The following is a 26,975-nucleotide window of genomic DNA, read 5'->3' as shown; positions in this document are numbered from 1 at the left end:
GAGTAAATTGTAAGCTTATATTTAAATAAACGTCATCATTCAAAGTATGTGGGTTCAAGAATAATCATTGTGAAATTAAATTGACCCAAATGTCAGCAGGGACATGGTTACATAAGCGATCTATTTATTTATTAATATTTTAAATGTCAGTACTTAGTAAAAAAATGTTACAAACACCACACACATAAAAGTTTTAAAGTCTTTTTAAAAAAAACATTCAAATGACTGACTACCAACTTAAACACACACACACACACACACACACACACACACACACACACACACACACAGCTGGTAACACAAAATTCTGAATCTCCCATATAAAATCAACACAATTCTAATTAAAACTTCAAGATACCATTTCATACCCTTAATTTTGACTTAAACTCTGACAATGACAAGTGTTAATGAGGCAGTGGCACAATGCAGCCACTTCAAAGAGCAAGTTCAAGTCAGCTATTAAATTTGAAGCTGTGGGTGCAGTAAGACCCTGGAACTTTCTAGTTATCCACCCCAGAGGGACTCGGGTACATTCGCTACAAGGTGGGGGAAAGTGCACTGTTACTCTAAGAGTAAAAGACCACAAATACAAGTCTTTCAAAAGGAAAATATATTTTAAAATATAAATCTAGGGAGACAGCTTAGGTGGTGAACCTGGGTTCAGGTCCCCAGGACTTAGTAAAAAGCCCAGGACATCGGCTCATGCCGGTAACCCCAGCACTGGAGTGAGGGCGCAGAGAGATGTGGCAAAGCCAAACTGATGAGCTTCAGGTTCAGAGAGAGAGAGACAGAGACAGAGAGAGAGAGAGAGAGAGAGAGAGAGAGAGAGAGAGAGAGCCATGGAGGAAAGGCATTAGACATCTACTGCTAGCCTCCACATCAGAGCGCACACAATAACTACATCACCCCCCACACAGCTAACAATATAAACACTGAATATAAATAACTCACAGTCACGTCGCTGGTCAGACGATACACACAGTACGGACTGTGGAGAACACTAAGACGTGATGTCTTGGACCCTTGTGTGTACATAAAGCTTCCTCCCCAGCTCCTAAGAGTGCTGTGAGATGACAGCTGTCTGCAGAAGCGGTACCCTCATCTGTCCTATCCCACGGCCAAGCCAATCTTAATCCAGTGACTGGCCAGTGTGAAGCAACAGTGGCTTGGCTCTCACCCTGGAATCAGCTAAAGCCTCTCTGGAGGCTTTATGACTGGACCAATATGCCCTCTGGCCAATCCTAATTCCTTCTCTTCCATAGGCATTAAACCTGGAATCTCCTTGACAATCTTCATCGCTATCGCCACAGCCTCTGCTGCCCTGGAGCCTTACTTGCAACAGATACAACTGGGACTTTATTTTGGAAGAGGCACCACAATACAGCATGCTGTGAAATGGCCCTGTCTACGTATGTTTGAGTGTGTGTTTGTTTATTTAAGGTAGTGAGGAGAAAAGGGCTTGTGGGGAGAATACGCATGGTTCAATAACATGCCATTTGAATACTGTATTGCTTTCTCTGTAAATGATGCCGGATTTTAAAGACCAACTTAAAGAGTTCAGCTTGCCTCTTTGTCAACCACTTTCTCCCTCCTTTCTGCCCCCACCTGAACTAGAGGGCTGACCTCTTGTGACCAAAGGAGCATGGAGGTATTACAACAGAACCACGGAGGTGGGAGGTGAGCTCGTGCAACCATGGGGCTGCACAGTAACATAAAATCATGCCTGCTTTCTACAGAAATTCCACTTTCTTCTGCTCAGGGCAGTATCAGATTCCACGTGAGGGGGAGTAAACCACAGGAGGCTGATATGTCTACTTCACCGGGAACAGCACTGCAATGTGAACCACGGGCCGACTGAATTGGGATAGTGTTTAAACCTGTCACCAAGTCACAGAGAAAGACATGTAAGAAGACACTGCAGCGAAGGGAGGTCCCAAGATTATCCCTTCCAAATCCTGAACCTTTTCCAACACTGAAAATGACACATTAAAACTACTTAAACACAAATACAGTGTGCTTGTAGTTTTTCTCTACGCAACTACCAGCAAAAACCAGGCATCGTGATGTGTGCCTTTCAATTGCAGGGCTTGGGAAAGAGGAGTAGGTAAATCTCTTGTGATCTCGAGGCCAGCCTGGTCTACATAGTTCCTTCCAGCCTGGCCAATTACATAATGAGACCCCAAAACAAAACAAACACCAGCAAAAGAAAGAGGAAGCCATGCTTTAGCTCAGGAGCTCCCTCTTGTGGCACACAAAAGCCTGCTTCCTAGAGTGGAATGCCAGGTAGGTAGAAAGGCCTTCTAGAATTTTCTAACAGTGGAGGAGGGACTTTCATCTCTGGCATTCAGTGATAGGGAAATTGCTCACGTGAGGTCAAGCTCCTGACATCCCCTGGATACCTTCCCCTGGGAACTGTGCTCAGCTCAGTTGTGGCACACTCCACTCTGCACTGCATCTGGGCATACAGCAACGGCCCATGCTGAGCTGTTTCTCATCCAGACTGCCCTTCAAGCAGATGCTGAGCGTATGCCACTTAAAATATGCACAAGGACTCAGCTTAAACCTAATTTTAACTTGCGTTTTAATGAAGTTTTGAAGTTAACTATTTTGATGATAAGCAGGGTCATTAACACAGCCAAGTAACAATGGACAAAAGTTCCTCCAAGAGGAGTAATTTTCCATAGTGTTTCCCCAACATTATCCACAAAGGACATAAATAGTCTTTTGTGCATCTACTTGTTACTGCAAGCACTTCCCTGAATGGCAGGCAGGAATAATCACACTTCCCCAAATAGTAAAATGTCACCCTCATTTACATACTGATGTCAGAGGATAAAAATAGGGGTACTTACACTTAGTACTAATTGCAAATACTAAATCTTGAAAGTTTTATTTCCAATTATTTATTATGTGTCTTCAATATAAATGTCTACTGAGTTAAAAAGAAAAACTGTCCATACAGGGTTTTCCCCGAATTAAATAACAATTTAACATGCACAGACACTTAGGTAATCTTTTCTAGCATTTATCCCAAAGAAAAACAAGTAATAGTCTTTTGTGTGTAGGTGTATCAATGTTCATGTGTGTATGTGGAGGTCACAGGTCAAAACACATAATTATGTGACTTTGTCTTTCCTCTCACCCGCCCCCTCAAAAAAAAACAGGGTTTTTGGAGGCTGTCCTGGAACTAGCCCAAGACCAGGCTGATCTCGAACTCACTAAGATCTACCTGCTGAGTGCTCCACGACCACCCAGCTCCTTTTTTTTTCTTGATACTATTAGTGTAGGGTGTGCTAATGGAGTGGTGACTGTGGCCAAGGGGTGGATAGGGTTGAGCAGCGAGCTGGTGGCTCTTCCACTGTGGGAGATCTGTCTGTCTGGAGAGCCAAGAGACTGCTTGTGTGCAGACTCTGGCTATGGCCTTGATCACACTAAACTTTCAGCCCTAACTTTTCACCTGAAAGTAAGATGAAGACACACACCCATCCCCGATCCAGGCGTGGGCTGGAGGGGACAGTTCTGATGTTCGATCGACATGCATGAGGGATTTCTTCTTGAGTCCTGACGTGCAGCTCTAGGGGACCAGCCTCAGCTAGACTTGGGACCAGGTGAACAAATTTTCATCAGTGTATACTTAAGTCTCCCTCCATTAGGCAAGCTGGAAACTCAGCATTGCAAATGTCCACAGCATCATGTCTTTGGGCTCCTCGGGCTATTATTTGAGCAAGCTGGTAAGGGCCATCCAGATGGTCATAGAGCAAGCAGAGGAACTCAAGGGCTGTCACGTGGGGGCTTAGAGAAAGTCTCTCCATTTAGACTACGAGCAGTCTTTGTTGCCGTGATGGGGCTGCTGATTTAGGGTAGGTTCACAGTTTCTCCAGCGCTCTGATTCATTCAGGGAAGGCCTGGCAGGTTCCTGCCCATGTTCCCTCCAGTCACTGGTGGCTGTTGCGGCCCATGCCAATCATTCAGCTGTCATTACAAGGGCCACCAGCTCTGAGCAGCAACACTGAATACTGTCTACCATCTTCACCATGTAGTTGTGCAGGGCCCCCGCGGTAGGTGTGGCAATGCTTTGAAGCTGCTTTTCCATATGAGAGATCCTATCTATCATCGAGCAGACGGGGTCACCGGCCACTACAACTCTTTGGGTCTGAAGAAGCAAGCTTGTAACCTGTGTAACAGAGACCTCTTCTTGAATATTGAGAAGGTCCATTGATAGCTGACCAGTCTTAAGTTGCTCAGAAACCGCTCATTTCTGGAAGGAGTGGATTCCATTGGTACCTAGTTTGGATGGGGTTGCCCTATTCACTGAATTGGGTGGCTGACAATGGAGAGGAGACTTGTTTGTTAATCTTGCTCCATTGTTGTTGTTTTTCAAGACAGGGTTTCTCTGTGCTGTCCTCGAACTCTGTATACCAACCAGGCTGGCCTCAAACTCACAGAGATCCACCTGCCTCTCTGCTTCTCGAGATTAAAGGCGTGAGCCATCACTGCCAGGCCTAGGTGTCTTTCTTAGTGGCTTTCTATGTTATTATTTGAGGCAGGGCTTCTCACTGATCCTAAGCTCATGAAATTAAGATCAGCTGGCCAGTAAGCCTCAAGTTATCTTCTTGTGTCCACCTCCCCAGCACCAGGATTACAGGCCAGGGGCTTTCTTATGTGGGTAGTAGGCGTCAGAACTCGGTGTTCATGCTTGTGTGGCAAACACATTACCCCCTGTGCCATCTCTGCGAGTGTACAGAGACAAATGATCAAGTAGAGATGCAATCACTAGCAGGAACTATGGCATTTGTAACTACTCAGGCTTTCACATACAAAAATTCTTCCACTTGGAGAATGACCTGAAGTACCCAATAGTGCCTTTACTGTAAAGTGAGGCTGTAGTCCGTGATGCTGCCCGGCCACAGGCCCCATCAAGGGTCACCTTCTTCCCTAGTGCTCCTATGTACTGCCCATACCAAAGGTGAAGTAGGACTTAATCATCTACTCCCCTGACAAACCTTCCAGTGAATCCCTACCTGCCCAAATCTGTCACCCATCTGCAGGGTTGGCCATGGAAGAGCCCATACTTGGCTCCTCTTGGCTCCCTAGCCCACGAGTCCTAAGAACAGGATGCTCCTGCTTACTGCATCTCAATTCTGTTCTCACCTTTACCTTTACGGTTCCAGATTTAGTCTTTGGGAACCCCTCTTGCCCCCCCGAACTTGGCCAACGGGATAGTCACACCATCCTTCCAAAGTGCAGCTCCTTAAGCGGACAGAGTGGTTCGTGTCCATCGACAACGCCAGCATTGGGAAGCTGAGGTAGGAGGGTCTTCAGTTTGAAGCTAACCTGTTCTATATTGTGAGACTTCCTTAAAACAAGAAAATCCATAAAGGCCAACAATAAAGCCCTCAATGTTCAATTAATCTCCTCCTCTAAGCCTTCGCCAGTCACTGTGGATGTCCCTCCTCTCCACATAGGCAGGTAAGACACCCCTATACTGCAATACTAAAATGTTTACTTTATGTGGGTGAGTGTTTTGCCAGCAAGTATGTCCATGCCTGGTGCCCATGGAGGCTAAAAGCAGTCATCATATCCCCATGAAACTGGAGTTGCATGGATGGCTGTGAGCCGCCATGTTAGTGCTGGGCACAAACCTCCACCCCCATGCTACTCTTCAATCCTATGATGTCTTTGGAACCGTCAGGCTGCCTGAAAAATACGAGCCATTGTAAAATCATTCAGTGGGGGATTTACTTGAAGGGAAAGAAGGGGTGAGGGAATAGCTAGCTGGTCCATAACTGTTTCTAAACCATTTTCTTCCATTTGTACTAGACTGGGGAAATTTTTTTCAAAGATTATTGATTTTTTATTAAAATCATAGGAAAGGTAGGAGTGGGATGTGGTGAAAGGTGGCAGAGTGCATGATGGGAGAGTTGGGGTGGACACAACCCAAACACACTGTATGTATGCAGGAAGCTGTCAAAGAAGAAAAGTATTCTTCAAAAAATGTAGGATTCTACACAAAAGACACTGAAATGCAATCTCCCATTTTAGATATGATTCAGAGGCAAAATGGATGGACTCCAGAATTTGGTCCCTGATTCAATGCAGACAATGGGCAGCTCCACACAGAAGGTGCTCTAGGACCCCTCTTAGCTACTGTCTACTGCCTCCAAGAATCTTAGCCCTCCCAAGACTAGATTGAAGGCATGTGCCACCATGCCCACTTGGCTCTTCATGTTTCAGTTTTCAATTTCGTCTAAATAAAGGAGGACCCTACTATGAAAATAAAGCATAAATCTAGTTCTACCTCAGGGATGAAATATAGACATGCTCCCCAGCCTGAAATGTAAAACTTACCCTAACTGGAATATCCTCCACAGGAGAATGACCCAATACACCCGTGCCAACTAACATTACTTTCTGGAACCCAAGTAGCAGATGTTCTGAAATGTTGAGGTTTCTGAGGATAAACTGATTGCTTGGACTTCAGTCAAAACTCTGACCACAGAACTCCAGGATGACCCAAACAGGACTGATTCTGTGTTGTCATTAGCAAAGCCTGATGTCTTAGTCACTGTTCTGTTGCTGTTAAGAGACACCATGACCAAGGCAGCTCTTAAAGGAAGCATTTAACTGGGGGCTTGCTTACAATTTCACAGGTTTAGTCCTTTTTCATCATGGCGGGGAGCATGGAGACATACAGGCAGTCAGTCACTTGGGCAGGAACTGAGAGCTACACCCTGACCTGGAGGGGGAGATAGGGAGGGGGAGAAGTGGGGGAAAAGGGGTAGGGAGGAGAGGGGAGGGGAGGGGAGGGGAGAGGAGGAGGAAAGGGAGGGACACACCAGGCCTGGCTTGGGCTTCTGAAACCTCAAAGCCCACTCCCAGTGACACACTTCCTCCAACAAGGCCACACTTCCTAATCTTTCTAATCCTTTCAAAGAGTCCCACTCCCTGGGGACTAATAGTTCCAGTATATGAGCCTATGGGGCTGTTCTTACTCAAACCACCGCATCTGGCAAGGGCAAATGGCAGACTCTCTGGAGGTCCCATTAGCATGATTGCGGGTTAGTTATCATCCCACTTTCCCTGGCTACCCCGAATGTGATGACAAACCTTCAAACTAGACTTAACCACGTCGATATTTTCTTCTTTCGGGTGAGCACGTCACCACATACCCTAAGTGCTCACCTACTGCCCCCATTTGGCCTTCACAAAGGTATCATGCACGGGCACAGTCAATACTGCCCTGTTAGAACACTTCAATGAAGACATTACCCACTCTTAAATTAGATCTATGTATCTAGAGGTTTGGGCAATGCTCTGGGCATGTCTCATTTCTTCAAATGTCTTTATAACTTCCTTAAAAATAAAGGGAATTATGCCCCAGTACCAGCCTTTCAGCACTTCTAGTTGACAAGAACTAGTTTCAACATTTGTTCCTTAAGGATTTTGACTGTCAGAATGTAAATGGCACTCAGCCAGGAGAAACAAAGCCAAATTTCATCAAATTGCAAAGGCAACCTTCAGTGCCATCACTCCACCCCCCTCGCATCCCAGATCAAACCGAAGACAGCTTAGAGGGCGCTCTGTTCCCATCGCCTGTCTTACTCACACAGCTGTTGGCCCTCAATGTCACCATCAGGAGGGCCATTTCAGGAAAACAAACCTAACACCTGTCTTGGAAATGGTGTTGACTTCTCTCATCTGTGAGAGAACAACTTCCTTGGCTCTTCTTGACTTGAGGATCTAGACTCGATTTCTTAGAATCCTTCCAATCTCCCAATTATCCTAGCCCACTTTGTTGACCTTGCTACCGTCAAGGTCATAGCTAAGTCCAGTGACCATCAAAACCTTTAGGTCCCACCTGATCTAGCCCATCAACTGCACTGCCCAGGCAGGCTGTTCACTCCTGCTGAGCTTTTCTGACTTCTACAGTCCCACACTGCCCAGCGGCTATCCAACCCCTATTGTCTCTGCAACACCATCTCAACTCCTTTGGTTACCTCTCACCTCGGTTACTCCTATACCCTGGAACACTCACTCTCTCCTTCCCCCTGTAAACGCCCTGACCCCAGAGCGATCAAATTACAGCAGCCTCAGAAGAGCAGGCTCCCCATGCCTCTCCTTGAAGCCCACCAATTCCTTGTCATCTCATTAGAAGCACAACTCTTAGTGTAACCACACTCTGCATCATCAACTGTGCATCTGAATTCTTCCCTTCTTGCCCCCTTTGCTCCTGCCACTTGACCTGCCCCTCCCTCCTGTTCAGGCAAACCCACCATGCCTGCATCCTAAGATCTCTGCATCTGCTATCCTCTCTGCCTACACTCCTGCCCACTTTCTTATCATGAACCTGAGGCTGTCTTCAAATCTCTGCCAAGGAGCCCCCCTTTTCAGTGAAGGAAGCCTTCCTGAAATCACCCTACATGGCACTGAGCCCCCAACCCTTGCCTGCCTTACAGTTCTTCCAAGTTCACACTGCATCGTAAAACAAATTCCACTTATTCGTTTGTTCTGTATGTGTATCTACAATGCTCCACAAAAAGAGCTTTGTTTGCAATGGTGACATCGAATATTGCCTGGCACATGGTGGGTATTCAATAAACACTTGACGAATCAAAGAATCAGATCCATCAAACAATATAGATTTATATGAATTATCCATACAGACAAGCAGAAGGAGAACACTGATTAGGAAAGAATATACATGGTGACGGAAATAAGCCTGTCAAAAAAGATAAAATTCGAAGCTGAGTATGGTGGTACTTAGCTATAATCTAGCACTTGGGAGACTCAGGCAAGACATTGCTCCTGGGAGTTCCAGGCCAGTCTGGGATACACAGCAAAACTCTGCCTATAAATAATAAATAAGACCTGCCTTAAATAAGAAAGCAAAAAGGAGAAATAGGCAAGGTACAAATAATTAACATTTTCTAACCCAGACATAGTGACCTATGCCTGTAATCCAGCACTCAGGAGTTTGAGGCAGGAGATCTGAAGGACAGCCTGGGTTACATAGCAAAATCCTACCTTAAAAAGAAAAAAGCAAGAGAGAGGAGAGGGAGAAGAGAGAAGCATCGACCTGTCACGTGGTAAGAAGTGGAAGGGAAAGTGAAATTAATTTTAGTAATGTTTTATTTAATTCAATATATCAAAAAGGTTATTTCAAAGATTATTATTACTATTCATGAGAAATTTAAATATTTTGTGGGGTTTTTTTATTGTTTTGTTTTCAGATAGGGTCTCTTTATGTAGTCCTGACTGTCCTGGAACTCACTATGTAGACTAGGCTGATATGGAAAGCAGAGAGATCTGCCTGCCTCTGCCTCTGCCTCTTAAGTGCTGGGATTAAAGGCGTGCGCCACCATGCCCTGTCGTATGATATATAGATATAGACATATAACACTTGAACAGTGTATATTTTATGCAGAGTACATCTCAAACAGCACTGCCATCTCAATGCTCAGGAACTACATGTGGCCAAGTGGCTACCACACTGGACAGCATTATGTTTCGTCTCAAATTAAACCACTGCTAACTAAAGAATCCAAAATAAAACTTCAGGGCATCCTCGTGGTTTACTAGTTTTGTCAACAATAAATAAATAAATAAATAAATAAATAAATAAATAAATAAATAAAAACCAGCTTCCAAGAATAGAAAAGAAGACACAGGGTCTTTTCTCAGAAGTCACTGCTATCAAGATAACTGGCTGTGCTTTAACTGCAAAGGCCAGGGTCCTTCCTCCTGCTCCCTGTGATTAAGAAACAAGTCCAGGAGGACTCTGTAATCTTATCTACGTTAGCATAACACAACCATCATTTTCAAACACAACTATCAGCACGATGTCCTCTAGACTGCCATGGATCTCAGGTTAACCAAAGCCCACCCAGCATGGAGAGACACTCATGTAGCTACAGCTTGACCTTTCAAGTGTTAGAGCAATTGCCCCACCTACACATTTGCATTTTAACAACACAGAAACAAACCACCAGGGAGAATGCTTTTAAACATGTTAATGCCTGCATTTGTGAACTGCTATATTTTTACAGATTAACTATTATGTAACAGAAAGGTTTCCATTACTTTTACCATCAGTGAGTTACCTTCTTTCAAAATTCCTTCAATTATACACATTTACTACTATTTTAAATTCTTTATTATAAAATCGCCACTATTTTCCAGTAGCAAAACTTAAAGCACCCAATTAAAGTGCACCGTATTTTAAAACTTCAAAGTTCTAAGATTCCACTCTGTGTGTGTGTGTGTGTGTGTGTGTGTGTGTGTGTGTGTGTGAGAGAGAGAGAGAGAGAGAGAGAGAGAGAGAGACAGACAGAGACAGAGACAGAGACAGAGAGAGAGCGCTTGTGCACACCCATGTAGAGGCCAGAGGATGCTACATTGGTTTAAAAGTTGTACAACAAATAGATAGGAGAGTGGGCAGCACTTACTTACCAGTGGCTCTGAGCTTTTCGAAAATTCTCCTGTCAGGCACAGACAGTACAGACTCTTGCTAGCTCAGTTCTTCTAACCCTAAGAAGCAACAAAATGCCTGTGGGAGAAAAGAAGCTGTATTATACACCAAGATGAAACTATCAGGAGCCTAGCAGGAAATCAGCTCTATTTCATTATTTTCCTTCTGTGTTTGCTAAAGTGAGGGCTCAGATCAAGTTAATGCATAACCCTGGAGTGGTGGGAGACACAACCCAGCCATCTTTTGTGCTTAATTATGTCCTTTCTGTTTTAAGACATCCCTTCCAGCACAAGCCTAGGCTGACACATTAAAATACACACATCATGTAGCCCTACCTGGTCACTTTTTCCCAGTCTGACCCTTCACTAGGTAAAATCTGCTGTTTCTAGCCATACAACCTATGAAACAACACTTTTGATTCAGAAGTGACAGCATTTATTTTTATTTTATGCGCATTAGTGTTTTGCCTACATTCATGTCTCTGTGAGGGCACCAGATCCCCTGGAACTGGAGTCACGGAGAGTTGTGAGCTGACATGTGGGTGCTGGGAATTGAAACCGGGTCCTTTGCAAGAGCAACCAGTGCCCTAACCACTGATCAATCTCCCCAGTCAGAGGGTTGACATTCAAAAGACTGAAGCTGGACACAGGGGCGTGTCTAGAAGGTGGGAAGTGAGAGGCCATGATTTGGAGGCCAGCCTGAGCTACATCCAGGCCAACCTGGGATCAGTAAGAAGTCCTGTCTTCAAGATGGAGGGAGAAAAATAGGGCAGGCGGACAGAGAAGAGACAGCAGAGCAAAGAGAATTAAGGTGTTACTAACTGATACGCTGGATTGAAACTTTGGGCTTATTTTTAAAGTACAAAAGTGACTGAGTATGTTGCAAAGTTGTCTTCACACTTGCGAACACTATGAAGATCACAGACTGGGTGTGCACTGTAATACACCACCACTGTTTCCCTTAACAGAAAACTGTCTTCTCTCACATGAGTCTCACTGTATTTTCTAGAAAAAAAAGTCGTGTGATCTCATTATTAAGTTTTTCACAAGTGCTTTTTCAAAGCTTAATTTCATGTCAATCACCTGAAAACACTAACCTTTTCAGCTGACCCTTCCCCAGATGACACTAACAAGAAAGTGCCCTTTGCGCCTGTTGGGGAACCTGTCAGGCTCAAGGCATGGTCTATTAAATGGAGGCTGTGCCTGCTCCATGTTTAACTCCGAACAGTCAATGCTTCAGCCAAAATGTTTTTCACAGAGGTTATTTGTGACACACAAAACCAGCCAGTACAGTACCCTAGAGCCTTAGCCACTGCAACTTGCTCACAATTTCAGGGGTTCAGTTCATTATCATCATGGCGGGAAGCATGGCAGCATGGTATGGTGCTGGAGAAGCAGTTGAGAGTTACACCCTGATCCTTGGCCCAGGGAGACATGGACTCTTGAACCCTCAAATCCTGCCACCCTCAGTGACACGCTTCCTTCGACAAGGCCACATCTCCTAATTCTTTCAAAACAGTGCCATTCCCTGGTGGCTAGCATTCAAAGTATGAGCCCATAGGGGCCGTTCTTGTTAAAACCGCCACGTTCCACCCACTCCCTGGGCTCCATAAGTTGGAGCGTACCATAATGCAAAATACATTCAGTCCAATTTCAAAAGTCCCCAGTCTCAACACTATCCAAAACGCCTGAAGTTCCAAGTCTCTGAGACTAATGGCAATCTCTTCTTTTTTGGAAATGGGATTTATTGCTTAAAAATGTTCCATCTGAAGCGTTCCAATGGCTTTGAACTAATTTCCAAAACGCTAAAAAATAAAAAAAATTGATAATAAAACCACAAAGCTCAAAACAAACTCCAAATTTCAACAATTCCCTCCCTAGGGAGCAGACTGAACTGAAATTATTCTAACAAGTAGTTGATGTACGTGTAGTCTCTGCTTTAAGGTGCATTGGAAGGTGCTGTATATTCTTCAGATAGAAAGTGTATCTAAGTAGCTAGAGAAAATGAAATTAGACCAAAATTATCACATGACTGTATTAAAACTATTAGAATAAAATAGTTATGAGGGTCTTTCCAGAAATGCTGCTTTCACCAAAAATGTAGCCACTGCTATCATAGGCCAGGGTTTGTACCCTCCACATTAGGAAAACTCTCAAAGTTTTGGAATTTGAGGCAAGCCCTTGGGGCAGTGATCATGACCTGAGGATGGAGTATCACCCATGACCGGGATTGGTACCGTTCTGAAAGAGGGCCCAGAGCACTTTAGTCCCTTCCTTCATCTGAAGACACCACACAAAAGACCATGGATAATGTTAATCTCTTAAGGGCATTTTCAAATCTCCTCTGCCAACAACATTAACCCAAAACTCCTCCATTAAGCTTCAAGGCACAGTTATAGGACTACTGCACTTTTAAGATGACTAGCATTCAAATATATGAAGCTACGGGGGGGGGGGGCATTCTTATTCAAATCACCATACCTAGCCAACTCTAGAGAGGGCACGGTCTTCTCTTATACTCTTTCAGATGGGCAGCTGGCTACAGTTGTCCCCCATAAAGGGGGGAAAAGACTGTTTCTGTCCTATCACTTTAGTTATGAACGGTTAAGCTAATGTGTTACAAAAGCCTAAATGAAAAAAATAAAATGGATGGATACAAGTTTTGAAAGACTGAAGATTCTATTGTCACCCTTTACTCTGAAGAGAACTAGACTTCTGTGAAGGCAAAGGCCAGCCCTTAGGGGTCCACGAAAAATGCTCTTTGCTTTAATCATCAAAACAAAATCTCTGCATTGGAGTGATTGTTGGGAGCGAAGAGGAAGGAATGCTATGGAAAAGCCACAATGGCAAGATCTCCTATCCCACAGAAAAATAAATCCGTTGTCTAAAGTTCTCTCCTGTAATTTCCAAACAGCACAGGCCCTGGCCTCAGGTCCCTGAGCTCCTTTCCACCCACCTGCCTTGTAAGGGCACACCCTGGGCTTCCTGGTCACCCCCAAGAGAACCCAATTCACATGCACTGTGCTCCTGGACCTGTTATGTAACTGTGGTTGAAGATATTCTTCACTAGACTCTTTAAACAAAGGTCCACGTGACGCATGTCTGCTTGAGTTTAGTTCCAGGAAACGCTTGGTTTCTGCAGATGTTTACCAGCTTCTGGCTGTCAACACACACAAACTAGGCAGCTCTGTTTTCCTTCTCACTTCAGCAACTAGAAAGCCCCAAATCGAATATATTCGACAACTTTGCCCAATAGAATGCCTAGCTCTACAACTTTCCTTTGATGTACGGCTTAAAACTTATTTTACTCTTTGGCCTGAAATGTACAAGTATCACAATGGCCTGTAAGTTTCAGAATAAAATGGAAAAGAGGAGAGTGTTTCTCCACTGAGAAAGGGTAACTAAGAATTCAATTCTGTGTTGTCCACAAGGACCCCCTTCCTCTAAAAAGACACCAGACAGCCCACTAGCCTCCTTATTCAAGCCCTGTCTACACAGCTTGACTAAGACACAAATAGACTCCCAGCTGAATTTCCCTAGCAACACTGAAAGGCCTGAAGGGTTCTGTCAACTCCATCACTGAGAGTTCTTTAATTACTATTTTGAAAATTAAAGTGTTTTGGAAAAGCCAACTAAAGGGCTTTCTGGCAGGTGTTCCCAGAGACTGCAGAGAAAGGAACAAAGCACACAGATCTACATGCCAGGGGGCTACTTCAATTGTTCAGTAACTTTGGCTCTATATTCCCAGATAAGGCAAAGAAAAAAAAAAACATCAACAACAAAGAAAACTGATTGCAAAGTTATCCCTAGGGATGCTGGGATGTAAGTCTCAGGGTAAGCATGACTTGTCCTGGTACTTACCTGAGAAGTAACTTTTCTAGCCCATCATCATATAAACAATACACTGGGGTCTTCAGAACTCTCCCTGGGGATATTCGGATTGGCTTATCCAGTCTTCCTTATAGGATATGATATGTACAGCACAAATGCAAAACTCTGATACATAAAACCCAGACAATGTACAATCACATTCTTAGATTGATGAAAGAATTATGTAATTATCAAATATGGTAGCCATATACGGCTTAGAGTAACTAAGAAGTGACTGACTGCCTGGGACTGTGCACTTAATCGAGGGCCTCATACTTTACTATTGAGCTATATTGTGGCCATGGATTTTTAACTAGACTGAACTTTAGTAGTCAACTCTTAATAGTAAATACCTACCCATTGGACAGTACAAGTCTGTGGTAGAATATAGTCATTTTGAGATTAATATATATTAATTAATATGTATCATGCTAGGTGTAGGGATGCATGCCTTTAATCCCAGCACTCAAGAGGTAAAGGCTGGCCAACCTCTCATGAGTTCAAAGCCAGTCTGGCCTATATAGTTAGTTCCAAACCAGCCAAGTCTACACAGTAAAACAGAACAGATTCAGAGATATGACGTTTTTAAAAAAGGTAGTATATTATGCTATCTCATGTCCAAATTAATATTATCTACAGTTCGTGAAAATGTAACTCATCTACTAATGGTTAAAAATCAGAACTTGAGTGTGGTGAGAACTGCAAAGGTCAGTCAGCTCCAGTGAACACTGCCTTTCTGTGTTTTGTTTGGACATCCTGCACACTGCCCATGTGGGAATTCAAGCCACATTGTGAGCTACCCAATTACCAAAGGCCACACACACACAGCCACCTGCTCACAAATCCTGGAACACAGTACAGTGTGCCAGCACAGGGCTCAGAGGAACAGAATAGTTTCAGGTACTTCTCTGTGTGTGTGGTGGTGGTGGTGGGGGAGTCCACATGTCTGTCCAGGAGCTAATCTCTCTGGCGTTAAGAAAGTGAGCAAAGGAAGATCTCAAGGGTGGAGACACACAACATGCTGGTTTGGAAGCCTCATATTCCAAACCGAAAGCAGTGTGTCCTCTGCTGGTCCTGGACAGATTTCTGAGTTCCCACCAAAGTCCCACACCCATTTTGCATCTCCTAGGGAACTCACAGTTACATCACATCAAGAATTCAGAATTCACATGCAGTTCCTCCTAATACCATAAACAGAGGTCAGTAACCAAGCATCCTTGACCTTGGACTCACTGACTTTAATTAAAATCTGTACGGAGTCTTTGAAGACGTGCACCCTAAGATTACTAAGGAAAAGACCCCAAAACATCCTTTAAAACCATGAAGAGAAATCGGGTAATCTGCCTCCCAGAAATCAGAGGTTTATATAAAACAGTGAAAAATAAAAAACATTAAGGACAAATGCCAAAGCATCCAGAAAACTCATTATTTCAAATTTTTCTGTGTATGTTATGTGTGTGCGCATGTGCTTGTGTGTGCAAGCAGTCTGTGTGTGTGGACATCAGAGGACAACCTCCAGTGTCGTTCCTCATCCCGACCCCTCCCCTTGCTGAGATCAGCAGCCTAAACCTCCATCCTGGCTTTGTTTCTGGGGACTGAATTCAAGCCTTGTTAAACACCATATCAACTGAGCTACCTTCAAGACCCCTTTCAGAAATATGACACACCAGAAAGGGGGGGAGAAGGAGAAAAGAAGGAGAGACTGGGAGAAGGGATGAGGATGCTTGGAAAGCCACCCAAAGGACACGCTACTGATAAGAAAGTATTCTCCTCTGTTTACTATTACACTTTGTTCTACCAGGAAACATAGAAAATAAAAGACTGCCTGTTCTTTTTTTTTTTTTTTTCCTGAGACAGGGTTTCTCTGTATTGCTTTGGAGCCCATCCAGGAACTCACTCTGTAGACCAGGCTGGCCTCGAACTCACAGAGATCTGCCTGCCTCTGCCTCCTGAATGCTGGTTAGATTAAAGGCATGCACCACCACCATTCGGCCATTTACAATTTTAATAAAGAGAAATGTCAGGTACATGAAATCATTATAGTACGGATAAAATAATACATAGGCCAGGAGATCAGGGTAACAGAGGTGGTACAGGTAGTGAATAAAGGAGGCAACTCGGAAATAAAGAGGATTATGTCATTACATGTTCATTTACCTTTAAAATCAAAAAGGTAAAACTTTAGGGGGGGAGGTATTCGTGCTATCAGTAGAGGAGCCAGCAGGGCCTGGAGACCAAAGACACTCAGCAACCACCTGATGAAGTAATGATTTAATGGAGGATGGACAAGCTCAAGCTTGAAATAATATCTGATAGTTAACCAGAAGATTTGAGAATGCCTGTGGCCCAAACTGCTTCTTTTTATGAAAGTATTTGTTTTCAATCCACACAATGGACTGGAGGAATACAGAGAGAGTTTGGTCCATCAGACATCCAACTTCTGTGCATAAAAATCAGGCCTGTATCTAGAGGTTTGACTACAAAGCACCATTCTAAGAAAACAGAATGCTCAGCTCATCCTATTTACAAACAGCATGCTGAATGAACCAAGAAACTGTGTTCACAAAACAATGTTCAGACTATTCCTCATTGCATCATGAAATACCAACCTCTTTAAACTAGCTAATCAGCTGTTAGCATAGTGCTGCTTTCCCTAGGGTTTGCTGTTGTTTCTTCCCTATGTGAAACCTGTGTCCAGAGTCGGGCCTCTGTGGCCTCCTAGTGCTCGCCATGAAGAATGACAGCCTCTGTGTCTTACGGACAGACAAACAGTTCTGCAGCCAATACTTCTACTAAAATAACATAAGCGTCTTAGACTCCTATTGTCTCCTTTCTTTTACACGGGTAATGCTGATCCCAAGAGTAATACCTCAGATACTGCTGGAGCAAACCAAGCCAGGAGGAAGACAAGGAAGACACCACTGTGTGTGTCTCCTTTGCCATTTCCTGACCAGACCCAAGAAGCTACCTCCCCAGGAAGGCTTCAAACAAGATTTGAACTAGTTTGTTCCTGTCTTGTGTATTTCCTTTCTACTGCAATCCCAGAAAATTCACCCACTCTATTTCTCTATAGCAAGTCACTATCAAAAGTGACTAGTGCCTTCGCCTTGCAGAACCCCCATCACGCTTGACTGAGGCCTTCGCCACACAGAGAGGGCCCTACTTCCAGCCAGACCCTAAGACCCACAACCTTTCTTGGAGGCAACAAAGACATCACAGCTACTAGGCAAAAGACTGCTGGGCCACAGTGGCCAAGTGCTGGCTAGCAACTGTTATCCCCGAGTGACTTGGTCAACACAAAACCTCAAGTGTCTGTTTCACAGGACCACAAATAACGTTTTTTTTGTTTTGTTTTGTTTTTGTTTTTGTTTTTTTTTTAATTATCTGGGGAAGAGTTCAGGAATGACTATAAAGTCTTAAGTACATCTAGATAAACCCTGCCCCCAAACACAATTGCTAATTAAAAACAAACAAATAAAACTATGATGGAGAGAAAATCTAACTATGGATCCTACCACTTGGTTGCGAATAATGTATTTCAAGTCATCACAATGTAAATGCTGAGCATTATGCAAAAATTTAATTATCATCACAATCAAGAGGGTGGAGGGGCTCTGCACACTGGGTTGGGTGTGCAGCAAAGGTAAATCCCATCATGAGAAATCAAAGTCCGTGAATAGTTAATGAGCTGGTACACACAAAAGGGACTGAACACCACTTGGCAGACAGCAATTATAGAACACCAGGCTTGCGCACGCCTGATTTCAAAGCCGAGGCATGTATCTTACATTGTACCTCTGCAACAAGCACATGGCTTTCATAAACAAAAAAGGGTCTTATGCCTATGCCCAAATGTTGTTAGGTTAAACAAAGGACAACTCGCTATGTGTGCATGTATTGCTGTACAAGGAAAAACCAGTTAGTTTTTCCTTCTCTAGTCCTTCCATCTGTAAATACTTGGTTTAGACAGTCCCTTTAAATAAAATAAATAAATAATGATTAGAAGTGAAATAAATAGTTTATCAAAAAGTACAATATGAACTACTGTCCAAAAACAAGTAAATTGTTTACCACTAGATGGCACTATACAGGGTAATTTCAGAAAACCTTGCATAATGCTATTCAAACTGATTGTCAAATTACAAGACATGCTTTCAGGAGATGAGGATATGATCAAATCAGTCCCATTTCTTAAGCTAGTATGCCATTTCAGAAGTAGATAAGGTTTGCTGAGAGAAAACAATTATATAATCAAGTTAAGTATTTGCGAATTTATTTGATATACCAACAAACTTTTCAGATAATTTTTAACAGAAATAATTCTGCATGTCTTTTCCAGTTACCAAAACAACAATAAGTAAAAAAAAATACATTTCATAGCATAACTGTGGGGTTTTGTGTTGGGGTTGGCTTGGTTAAAAAAAAAAAATTCCCAAAATCCCCTTTCATATGGCTCTAAGCCAGGGTCAGTACAACAGGAACTTTACCTGGGGATCTGGAAGGAGGAACTGCAGCAACCCCATAGCATCTCCTCTGCGGAAAGTATGCTTAGCCACCGAGCCATTCTGCTGCTTCTTTCTAATTTGTCAAATTATTATTAGTTTTATTCACTTTTCCTGAAACCTTCTAATTTTTATAGACCAGACAAATGTGGCAGTCAACCATCAACATGGCTCCTGAAGTCAATGAGCCATGGTATGCCAGACCTGGACGGTCTGAGCAGCTAACTGGCTCAACAAGTGTGTGTATTACAAGAATGCATGAGTTGAGGTACTGTCATTTCTGGAAAAGTTTATTTCAACCTCTAACTTCAAGGAAAAATGAGAAATACTAACTACTTGTCTGTTTTTGTTCTAGCTCTGCCCTGTCTTTCAGGGTTGCCTCTGGCAGAGCCATCGAGTCTGGGTGACCTTTCCACACAGAGAACACCCCAACCCTCATCTCTAACAACAAACTTCCAACCAAGTCACCGTCTCTGGACTCCTAAGAAAGCACTGAGTTCACAGACTGGTGCTGCTAGTTCTGTTGTTTGGAACAAACGAGGCACGAAACTGGGGCTTCTAACCCCACTGCAACCACCTTCTGCTTTAGGCTCTGGCACCCTAAGGCACAGGCACAGATCTTCCTGTTGGCCCGTGCCGGTTGTGGGTCTTTTTAAGGTGAAGGAAAACCTTTTCCAAACTTAAACATTTGGCACGTGTCAACACCAGGATCTGAAGCTGACCAGGATCTACTGTACCCTCCGAGCTCTCAATCGCCAAATGATATACAGTGCCTCTCTACCTGTCCCATTAGATCAGACAATGCAGAAGCAAGCCTGAACCTGGTTCCTTCTTCATGGGTGTGTACGTGTGTGAAGGCCAGAGGTCAGCCTCCAATATCCTTCTTCGGTCCTTCATTGGTCTGAGACTTAACCAATTAAGAGGCTGACCAGTGAAGCCCATAGAACTATCAGTCTCCACCTCTCTAGGGCTGAGATTCTGTGCGGACCACCACTTTTCACTTGGGTTCTGGGTACTGAACTCCAATCCTCATGCTTGTTCAGCAAGCACCCTACTTACTGACCTCCCCAGCCCAGAAACCCCTTTGTTCTGAGAGCCCCCCCCAAGCATGTAGTATCACACTTATGTAAATACCCTTGTGTTTAGCATGTGACTAAATACATTGACTTTGAGTATTAGCTGAGGTATGACCTTCCCTCAAAAGTGATACCATCTCCAACTGAAACTACAAAGGGTTTCATAAAAGCCAATGACAATGCAGACGCTGAAGACAAAAGCCAGTGCTAAATCAGAGTTCCTGAAACCCATGCACCACAGAGCTGTACTCAGTTGCAAGACCACAGCTATCCTGCACACTACACGCCTTTTAACTCCATAGCTGTAGACACTCCATTCTGCCTGTCACACTGGCCTCCCATCCCCAAAGGATGTATGAACTTGTTCAGTTCTGACCCTCTGTCCCACTGCGGTTAAGTGAGCCAAACCAGCAATGTTGTGAGAGATGCCAGTTAGTAACTTTATCTATAGGCAGAAGGCTGTGTAAAACATACCACCTTCCTGCCAGCCCCCTGGGAAGGTTTCACACTTGGGTTCTGTCACCCTATCTTAATTAAATACGCAGGAAACAAAATCTATGAGGACATTTTCTGCTCTTTTGTCTGCTAGTAAGAAACACTGACTTGGTGTTCTGCAGTAAGTAACAGACTAATTTGCTTGACTAAATCAAAAAAACTCACTAGCATGCATCCTGGAATAAGAGTCCTATCCGTCTGGATGCTTTAAGCACAATAATCTCACAGTGCTCAATTATTGTGCTAGGCCTAACATGGGGGGGGGCTCTTCTGAACCCCCATGGCTAGCAATCCCTAGGAGTCAGTCCATCTCCACCAGTCCCAGGCCAAGCAAGTCTCAATTCTGGAGTAGAGAGAAATCCTTTTCCTGTTGGTAGCAGGTCTAGTCCTTTCAGACTAAATGCCTTCTCTCCACCACCACCACGTCATCTCTCAGTCTCCTCCCACTGCAATCTTCCCCTTGCCCGAGGGTATTCTTGGCCTCTTAGCTCCTGTTCTCCTCAATATGGATTCTCACTTCTTGCTGAAGACAGTTTTTTTCTGCCCAGAATCACCCACTCACCTGACTCCAAGAATCATCTAAGTTGCATATTATAAAAATATCCTTTGCCATGGCATGTGCATTCTCCAGGGACAATAGAGCAGCACAGGACCATGTGACTACGGTTTACATGCCTTGGCTTTGGTCAAGTGTCCTTCTCTGCCTATGACTTTCAAGATGAGAAAATTTTCACCAGACACTTAGAATTTAACTAGCTGTCGTCACAGCCTTCACCAGAGGTGGTAACTAGCTGTTTCAAAAGTCCTTCAGTCTCAACAAGACAATCGCCTTAAATCATGAGTCTGCATCTGCTAGTCACTCAGAAACTGAACTAATGAACCACTGACAGATTAGAAGTTTTACAACCTTCATCTCAGAGAAGGAGGAGTGTGGAGAGAAAACACTCTCTCTGCTCCATGACTGCTTGGAGGGAGACCCCAGGACATGTGACATCCCTGTCATAGACTGTTAGTTGTTTTTACCTTTACAGTAGGCTGTAATCTGATCCCCTTCGATGGTCCCACAGAACCACTTACCATTTTCCAAAGCATCCACATCAAGACGGAGCCAGGCTGCTGGTACTCTTCCTGCCTTTTATCTCCTTCCAAAAAGGGCTTCTGAGAATAGCTCTCTAAAATCAACAAGCTTCATACCACAGTTCTCTCTGACAACTGGTCATGGGATGACGATAAAACTCTCAACCAGCAGGCCTCTCACAGGTTCCAAAGCAGCACACTGAACAGAGACACCCACACAAAGCCAGCTGCTAACTACACCAAAGGCCCAGCTTCCTCCCAGCAGGCCTGGTGGAGCAACCACAGTTCAGAGAATGGCACTGGGTACTCTCTCAGGATTGCCTACTTCGGCAGCCTTGGATTTCATGCTCATCACTCTCAGATCTTCAAAGAGAAATGGCTTTCACTGGCACAGTATGGAGGGACCCAGAGAATATGTTTTGTTTTTAAAGCAAAAAGTAACCCTTCAACATAGCAATTCTCAGATTATAGCTTTTGGCTTGAACATAGATTATTTGGATAATATTTGGTTTGTGGAAAGCCCTAAAAATGAGTTGGGTTTTTTTTTGGGGGGGGTGTTCTCTTTTCTGTGATTGATAGAACCTCTTACTTTTCCCCCTTTTTTATTAGAAAGAAAATTATTTTACATGTCAATCCCAGGTCCCTCTCCCTCCCCTCCTCCCCCTGCCCCCCTCAACTAACGACTTTTTTTCCTTTTTAAAAGAAGTAGTTTCTTTCTTAAAACTACCCTACAAATCTCTCAACTTTGTTCTGACAGCTACATCAGAACTAAATTCGACAAAAACATCACACAACAGACCAAAGACCGAGCTGCTTTGGTTATACACAACTAATTCTCCATCTGGAGCAAATGTCTGATGCTGTTTTGATTTCTAACTTTTTCTTTTAACGATTCATGTTTTTATAAGTCTTACCTGCATTTATGCATGTGGAGCACATGTGTGCCTGATGCCTACAGTGATCATAGCTGGTACTAGGTTCCCTGGAACTAGTTGTGATCCACCTGGTGGCGAGTCTCTATGTGGGTGCTGAGAACCAAACTTGGGTCCAAACCAAGAGCAGCAAGTGTTCCTAATTACGGAACAATCTCTCCGGCCCCGATTAAGTTTTTAAAGGCTAAGTACTAAAGTAGAACTGTTTAATGTCATGAGGCTGGATACATTTGCTGACAATGGAGTGACCTTAAAAGCACACCTGTGACCCCAGCAGTTGCAGGGCTAAGGCAGGAGAATGGGGAGTCCTGGGCCAGTGCCGGCCACATAATGAGAATCTGTCTCAAACAATATTGAGGTGAATTCTGATACATGCTAAGACACCAAGCAAAGTGAAACAAGCCCTTCACAAAAGGCTACTGTAGCACAATAAATAAAAGACCCAGAGACTCAGAGAAGCAAAGCAGCCGGCCTCTAGATCTTACCTCTAACCCAGTTGAAATGTTAATCCTGTCTCCAACAAACCCGCAGAGGCAAAAGGCTCTGAATGCCTGTCTCTTCCTCCTTATATTCCTTTCTCTGCCCAGCCTTATCACTCCTGTCTCTACCTCCCTAGTGCTAGGGTTAAACACATGTGATCCCAGTTGCTGAGATCACCTTTGTGTGAGCTGTTTCTTTTAGGATTGGATCAATTTCGTGTAGTTATCGTGGCCTTAAACATACTGAGTCCTAGGATTAAAGGTGTGTACCACCAATGCCTGACCTCTATAGCTTGAGGCTGGCTTTGCTTTCTGAATCCTCGGGCAAGCTTTAATAAATCATAACTAATATATCACCACAGGCCAGACATTGAGTCATCTTAAGGGAGAGCTAACGTATATGAGGCCACCTGTTGGTGTGAAGACAGAAAACACTACATCTTAACGCACAGTGATTAACTTTTAAAAAGTCAGATATGTAAAAGAAGCTTAAATTGTCTTGAATGATGTAGTTCTAGCTCCTGGGCAAGAAGACTCTTTCAAAGAAAGTTCAGGAACTCTTCAACTCCTTTACTTCCCTGCCTTCAACCTATACCATGCCCTGGTTACTAGAAAATATCCACTTCCTCTCTCGTTCGCTCGTGCTCTCTCTAAATCCCCCCAATGGCTGCTCCAAGGAGCCACCACCTTTTCAAGTCCTCTAGCCAACCTAAGTCATTCCTTTGAATTTAAAGCTTCCCACAATTCCTCACTACCAGCAGGGGGAATGAAGACCCATCATCATGGGCATTCTACCCAGGGCCTCTCCAGCCTCATTCCTCACTTCTTTCCTGCTGCCATGAGCTCCAAGCACTTTCAAAGTCCCCAGCTCTATAGTGCGCCACACAGTGCCTTAGAAACCTACCCCTGTTTCTCCCCAGTGTATTTTTTTCTAGAAGACTCCAGACAAACCTCAGAATGCCCAGACCACTCCAAGCAAGGTAGCTGCAAATTACCTGAGCAGGCTGGGCATGAGGACACAGTATACATTTGACCAGGCTGGGCTGAAGACTGTGTTCCCCACTGTGCCTGGTTTCTGGGTTCCCAAACCATCCCTGACACATCTGCCTCAGAACACTTCAGATAAGCAACTCTGTGTTACTCAACTTCAGTCAACCACAGATACTCTACACCATGTGTGCTCTACCTCTCCAGTCAGTCTCCAGCCCTCAATGCCACTGCTATCCTGGAGGTGTGCACAGGGAAGGAAGGTACACATGCGTATACCTGTTTACCAACATTAAATGTAGGGCTGCTAAATGCCTCTGTCTTACCCCTTCCTTCAAAGGAGCCACCAGCCCGAGAGTGACCTGACTCACTTAGGAGCAGAGAACCAATGGCCACCGTTCTTGTCTGACCTCCACATGAGTTGAGCATGCACACATGTAATACACACATTTCAAGGAAGAGTGGAGGGCAGCTAGAAGCAGGACGTGTGTGTGGGGTGCCTAAGAAGGTAAACAGATTTCACTTATGGTTCAAAGGTTCCGGAGAGTGAGTGAGGACACCATCCCTGGGATGCAGGGTGGTTCTAAAAGGAATCAGGAAGACAGAAGATACATGTCAACATCAAAGAAAGGAACTCCCTGAATGCCAGCCACTTGTCCTTCCAAGTTGAGCATCCATGCAGATGTGATAATCCAATTTCCAAAGTTGTTCTACTCCACTTAAAAAATGGCTGTCTCCATCGCAATCCTGCGGGCAAATGCTTTCACTTTCACTACAGCTGTCTTCAAACCCCAATACCTGAGGGCTTCGGACCACTCCGGATTCTCTCCTGCCTTCACCATTTCTCCAACCCTGCTCCCAATTACAGCCCCCATTCCTCGCCTGGCCTGGCCCTCAATGCAAGGCCTCTTTGGTGAGAGGTTTCAATCTGGGTCTTGGCTGTGCATTTTCAACTCCATGTGAATCGTCCCTTGAATGCTACACTCAGAACTTGCCCCCTCGCCAGTTCTGACCTGCTTGATCTTGCTCTTCTTCATCATTCGCTCATCACTCTGCCACCTCTCTCCCTCCTTCCTTCCACCTGCCCTACTTCTCCCCAACTCCCCCCGCCCTCAACGGAACCTATGACCCTCGGGTGGCTTCAGCACCACACTGGGAGCCATCGCTTCAATTTGCCTTTAACTATGACCAGCTTGATCTTCCTCAGATATCAGGGGAATGGGGGTGGGAGAGGAGTGTGTTCTTCCCTTTCCAAATGTTAGCGTCGCTCCTCCTTTTTAGAACAGACAGGACAGTGTGTAGGTTTCACAATCTGTTCCCAGATTCTTCGACATTCCCCTCTTGAAAATGTGAAACCTAGTCCCCCTGCTCCTGAACGTGGGCTGGACTTGCAGCTTGTTTCAAAGTAATGTGGGGAGAGTAACAGCGGATGCTTTCTAAAGGAATCAAAAGGCACTGAAGCACCTGCCTTGTTTCACAGGATCGATCCATGGGGGGGGGGGCGCTGCCAGCTCTCAGGAAGAAACTGAGTTCTCCACAAGCCACCAGCACCAGAGGGGCACCGCCCTGAAACCTAACATTGTGACTTAATATCAGGAGACCCCTGAATCCCCACCCCAGCACACAGCTAAAGAAAATCAGCCTTCTGTTAACTCCAATCTCTGAATCTGAGGATGCTCTGTTACCTTCAGAAAACCTGTGTTTCTTTGGGCCTCACCTCAAAGTCATCGGTCAACTGCTGCCCTCCCCTTGTCTTTGCATACAGACACCATTTTAGTCTAGGACGTTACTGTCACCTGAAAAGTGAGGTCAATTTAACCTATGCCATTAGCACAACAAACTATGTTCAGTACATTCTTTTGGGAGGAGGAGGCTATTAAAACAATGTCTCATCATGTAGCCCTTGGCTGACCTGGAACTTGCTGGGCAGTCCAAGTTCAGAGATCCACCTGCTCCTGCCCCTTGAGTGCTGTCACTAGACCCAGCAATACTTTCTTTTGAACTCGACTCAAGGTCTCCTTACATGAGAACTTTTCATACTTTCAAATATATATAAATGTCATGCCCAAGACTATGTTCCAGTTATTGAAGGTAGAAGCTGTGATTTCTGCTCCTTTATTATTTGTAGTGCTCTGGCAATTGAACCCAGGGTGTCCCACACACTGCATCACTGAACCACACCCCCAGCCCCTGCTACTGTCTGTTATCCATGTTAATCAACACACAACTTTTGGGAGTAATTTTTATGGTGCTTTTCTTCAAAAAGGAAGTTTGAAGACCTATACATATGCACTGAAGTTTGCATGACTTCGTCAAATGGTTTGAGAGGATAACTTGGCAGCAGTAATTACCCCCAAATCCAGATGGCTTATGAATAAGCATTTTCAGTTCTAACTGCTTAGAAAAAGGGAAAAGTCAGAAGTAACATGCATACATCAACAGAGGCAAAGTTAAATCAAATTAGGGCATGGCAGACTACCCTGGATTCATTTTACAAAATAAAATAGGTCAACATGTACTGACCTGCTCGGCACAATATTAAGTGGAAAAAAAGGCAAGTTTCGTAATAAGAAATGTGTAAAATCCATCAGAAGAAAACTTTAAAACATTCCAGAAAAGGCACAAATGAAGACTTAACCAACTAAGAGTTCTTATTTTCTGACAGAACAAGCAAACATAATGTCAGTTCACTGTAAGTAAAAATATGAAAATAATTGTAACTTTCACAAACATACCAAGTTTCCAAGTGGAAGACTGATAGAGAGTTTCCTATTGAATAACTAATAAACACTCAAGTACTAGAGACAGGATGATATGTTCTTCAAGTTGCTACCATAAAACCTCCATAATGGAAAATGTGATGCAGACAGACAAGACAGACAGACCAAGGACTTCACACATACACACACACAAGTCAAAAATAGTCTCAAGGAGGCATGCGGCTTTGTGCAATTAAAGGAGATGTGAAAATTACTTGAGGAAAATGGACTTTGTAAGAAATAGTATTAAAGGACTGGACAGCCATTTGGAGATAAATAAATCAGATCCCCACCTGGGAGCACACACAAGAATAAGCTCCAAACATATCAA

General features: G+C 44.0%; 1 protein-coding gene across 1 annotated transcript in view; it reads right to left on the bottom strand.

Annotated features, from left to right (window-relative positions):
- The window catches only part of Tsga13 (testis specific 13), a 312,864-nt gene that overhangs the window by 266,933 nt on the left and 18,956 nt on the right, over positions 1–26,975 (bottom strand). The window contains exon 2 of the mRNA XM_035450677.1: positions 10,450–10,546. The gene's annotated coding sequence lies outside the window, so the exon portion shown is untranslated. The remainder of the gene's footprint in view (positions 1–10,449; positions 10,547–26,975) is intronic.

This window comes from Cricetulus griseus, assembly GCF_003668045.3.
Source record: "Cricetulus griseus strain 17A/GY chromosome 1 unlocalized genomic scaffold, alternate assembly CriGri-PICRH-1.0 chr1_0, whole genome shotgun sequence".
In the NCBI taxonomy this organism is placed as follows: domain Eukaryota; kingdom Metazoa; phylum Chordata; class Mammalia; order Rodentia; family Cricetidae; genus Cricetulus; species Cricetulus griseus.
The sequence above is the reverse complement of the archived record's forward strand: the minus strand, read 5'-3'. Positions and strand labels throughout refer to the sequence as shown.